This window comes from Erinaceus europaeus, chromosome 13, assembly GCF_950295315.1.
Source record: "Erinaceus europaeus chromosome 13, mEriEur2.1, whole genome shotgun sequence".
In the NCBI taxonomy this organism is placed as follows: domain Eukaryota; kingdom Metazoa; phylum Chordata; class Mammalia; order Eulipotyphla; family Erinaceidae; genus Erinaceus; species Erinaceus europaeus.
In genome coordinates this window covers 38,062,116-38,066,649 of record NC_080174.1, presented here as the reverse complement: position 1 = coordinate 38,066,649, position 4,534 = coordinate 38,062,116, and the positions used below count along the sequence as shown (strand labels likewise).

At 42.0% G+C, this 4,534-nt stretch overlaps 1 long non-coding RNA gene across 1 annotated transcript; it reads left to right on the top strand.

The window, feature by feature from the left end:
• The first annotated feature begins 396 nt into the window (after window positions 1-396).
• On the top strand, window positions 397-3,888 carry LOC132542505 (uncharacterized). The gene is made up of 2 exons (XR_009553515.1): window positions 397-526; window positions 3,637-3,888. It is a non-coding gene; the product is annotated as an uncharacterized LOC132542505 (long non-coding RNA).
• The last annotated feature ends 646 nt before the right edge of the window (window positions 3,889-4,534 follow it).

Here is a 4,534-nt window from a genome sequence, read left to right as displayed (position 1 = left end):
CTGAGACTAGGTAGACCTGTATATATTATCCTGCCTCACTGAAGCTCAGTTTCTTCATCATGATTCATGCTAAGGTATGTAGAGACTGAAGCAGAGAAAGTCTTGTAATCATATCATAGGAACTAAGAAATAAGTTAAACTTATAAATGTAGTGAAAGCTTCCTCAAACCCTCTCCAGCCACACTCCCTTCCTTCTTAGAGCGTGCCATCATTCTCATCTCTTATGATCTTTTGATACATGTTGCTAGGCAGCCTACCATGGATGCACATGTTTTCAACATGTTATCCCTATTATGATATCATACTGAATACATTATTACTCTGTAATTTGCCTTTTCAGTCAGCAACATGCTTTTATATCAGCATGCATGACTCTAGTTCATTTTCATTGTTTAGTATCACCTTCCATAAATATATTGCAACTCATCTACCCCCTATATCTAGCCTATTTCCAGCTGTGTTTTATCATTTCAAGCAACACTAAAGTCAATATTCTTGTACATTCCCCAAAATGAATTAAGCAAAGGTGAGTGTTTCCAGGGAGCTTACAATCACTGACTAGAATACCCACTATTCATTATAATGACTTCTTATGAACCCAGATCAAGGCAAATGACTTCACAATGGTACAGACTATCAAGATTAGGACATTACTAAGGGGCCCCAGTAGTATTCCCTAGAGTTTTAAAGACAAGACAGACCATCCAGAGAGACAATACAGTGGTTATGCAAAATATTTTTATGCCTGAGGCTCTGAGGTTCCAGGTTCAATCCCCTGTGCTACCGTAAGTCAGAGTGAGAAGTGCTCTGAAGAAAAGCAACAACAACAATGAGATACTGGCCCTAACTGCAGCTCAGGGAAGCATGTTTGAAAATATGTGATCCCGGGGAGTTGGGCTGTAGCGCAGCGGGTTAAGCACAGGTGGCGCAAAGCACAAGGACCGGCATAAGGATCCCGGTTTGAATCCCGGCTCCCCACCTGCAGGGGAGTCGCTTCACAGGCGGTGAAGCAGGTCTGCAGGTGTCTATCTTTCTCTCCTCCTCTCTGTCTTCCCCTCCTCTCTCCATTTCTCTCTGTCCTATCCAACAACAACAACAACAATAATAACTACAACAATAAAACAACAAGGGCAACAAAAGGGAATAAACAAATAAAATAAATATTAAAAAAAAAAGAAAATATGTGATCCCTTAGTGGGCCAAAAAGACAAGAATAATTGTATCAGGCAGCAGTGGGAGACATCGAGAAGCCAAACTTCAGGCCATGGCATTGAAGATGTACCTTCTTCCTTGCCTTCTCTTTGCCACCATGGTTTTCTTGCACTTCCCTTTCTTTCCTTAAGATTCATTCTAATCTGTTCACTTCCATATATATATGTTTTTGCCACCAAGGTTATTGCTGGGGTTCAGTGTCAGCGCTATGGATCCACTGCTCCTGGTGGCATTTTTTTTTCCTTTATACTTTATTAGGTAGAGAGATTGAGAGGGGGAGGGAGAAGAACACACACACACACACACACACACACACACACACACACACACACACACGGTTGCAGACCTGCTCTCGAAAAGAGCCCCCGGCAGATGAAGAGCAGGGGCTTGGACCCAGTACTTGCATGGTAATGTGTGTGCCCAACTGCCCGCCACTTTTCTACATTCTTATCTAAAGTCTTTATTTTTTGCCTTTTTTTCTCATCTTTCCCTTATTCCCTCAATCATTCATTCCTTCATAATCCTAGCCTCTCGTCTCATATGGATAGAGCATCAATACTTGTCAGAGCATTGGGGTCTAGGATATGTAATCCCTGGATTTAGTGGTTATTGCACCACCACTTTAGTTAAATCTTCTTAGGAACTTCTGAGACCTGTACCTTTTTTCAAACACACCCTTGAACAATACTGGCAACTTATAGAAAAAAATTGGGCCTTTCTGGCTCTTGGGCATCCTCTGCTGGTTACTTGAGAGGTTGCATCCTGGCATGGAGCATCCCATTCCTCTCCACATTGCAACTTGTGCCCGCAAATTCACTTGTCAGAAATGTCCTATATCCCATTTCCAAGCTAAAGATCAAAGTAAGAGTCTGTAGAAGAGATAGTTATAGATTGTGTCTCCCTAAATTCTTTTTAAAATAATATTGATTTACAAAATTACATGTCAACAGGGGTATAAATCCACTCCATTCCCACCACCAGGGTTCTGAATCCTCAGTCTCCCCACCGCAAATCACCATAGTTCCAGCAAGGTTGTAGACATGGCCCAACCATCATCTCTACAACTGTCTGTCTACATTTATACATAATTGTCCCCTTTTTCTTCCTAATCCAGTCCTCTCTCCCCCTACAAGTCACTCATGACAACATTACTACCTCCATATGTCCCTCTCCTTTTCCTTCTCTCTCTCTGTGTGCTGATGGAGCTGGAATTGATAGCCCTTATCTTCTTCTTCCTAACACTTCTCCCCTGCTGGGAGTATGGATCAAGGTTGATTTGGGGTGCAAAAGGTAGGAGTTCTGGCTTCTGTAATTGCTTCTCCACTGGACATGGGTGTTGGCAGGTTAATCAATACCCCCAGCCTGTTTCTATCTTTTCCCAGTGCCAGAGCTCTGGAAAGGTGAGATTTCAAGACACGTTGGTGAGATCATCTGCCCAAAGAAGTCAGGATGGAATTATGTTAGTATCTGAAACTTTGTGTCTGGAAAGTGGCAGGACATATATTGAGACAAAATTGCCGCGAAATTCTCATTTTAAAATCCTAATTCCTGAAGCTCAATCAGAGCTCATCTGGAAAAGTAGAAGCTTTATCAGCTGTGAAGACTGGAGCTCAGTCTCTGCCTCTATACTCTGTCTAAAAGAGCCATAGACAACACCAGGGGAACTCCACAGATGGTGGAGCTGTGTTGTGGTACACACCACCCCCATATAAAATGAAAAAAAAAATTGGCCTGGGATCAGTGGAATTGTGCCTCACATACTCAGGGCACTGGTTCTACCAAAAAGGAAAGAATGAGAGAAAGGAAGAGAGAAACATACTCTTTAAAAAAATATTTATTTATTTATTTATTCCCTTTTGTTGCCCTTATTTTATTGTTGTAGTCATTATTGTTGTTGTTATTGGTATCATCATTGTTGGATAGGACAGAGAGAAATGGAGAGAGGAGGGAAAGACAGAGAGGGGGAGAGAAAGATAGACACCTGCAGACCTGCTTCACCGCCTGTGAAGCGACTCCCCTGAAGATGGGGAGCTAGGGGCTTGAACCGGGATTCTTATGCTGGTCCTTGTGCTTTGTGCCATGTGCACTTAACCGGCTCCGCTGCTGCCTGACTCCTGAGAAATATGTTCTTTTAAAATAATTTATTGGTGATTTAATATTGGTTTACAAAATTATGAGATAACTGGTACAATTCCACACCATTCCCACCACCAGAATCCTGTGTCCCTCTTCTCTCCATTTGGAAACTGCAGTAGTTCTCCCAAGGTCACAGGTATGTGTTGACTATTATTTCTATAACTATCCATACTTATATATATATTTACCCATTTTTCTGTGGTCCTAACTTCTCTTCCTTTCTAAGTTACACCTATACCTATTACTACTTCTGAATGTCCTTCTTTCCCACCCCCCTTCTCTCTCAAGGTCCTGATGGAATTGGAATTCATAGCCCTCTGATCATCTTACCCTAACATTTCTCCCCCTCTGGGTGTATGAACCAACATTCTTTTTGGGGTGCAGAAGGTGGGAGTTCTGGATTGAAAGAGAATCTTAATCTCCAATGCAATGGTAGAGCCTACCATGTGAGTCAACTGCAAACCAAAACCATGAGCCTGCTGCCACCTTGAACTTGGACTTCAAGCCTCTAAAAACGTAATAAACAAAGCTGTTGTTTAAGTCCCAAGTCTGTATTTTTTAAGATTAGTTAATTTATTTATGAGGGGAGAGATATGCTCACAAGATGCTGGGGAACAAACTTGGAACCTCATACTTGAGAACTCAGCACTTTATCCTTTATACTACCTTCTGGGCTTCCATCTATGGTGTTTTGCTATAACAGCCTAAATAGACTAAGGCAGAGATGTCTGCTTGCTATAGCAGGGAGAGGTGTGTTCTCTAAGTTATACATGAACCTCAGGTGTGATGTGTGAGTGTGTGGCAGACAGGATGTACATGGGGGAACTACTTGGAATTCTAAACATGTGCTCACATACCTTGCCCCAGGTATGACAGGAACACATGTGTAATACCAACTGTTTATATTAGGTGTCCTCTGAAAATGTGAGAACATAAGTGTGCCAGCTCATTGAAGAGACAAAACAACTCTATGAGAGTCCCTCATGGTACAGCCCTTCCCCTTAACCACAACCACACACACAGCTGTCCACTAGGGTACCCTGATTTGGTTCCCTTCCCTGATCCTCTACATATGGTTTTAGGGATTGTCTTCAGGATAAACTTCCTGTATTTTTATTTATTTATTATTGAATAGAGACAGAGAAATTGAGAGGGGGAGATAGAGAGGAAGAGAGATAGAGACACC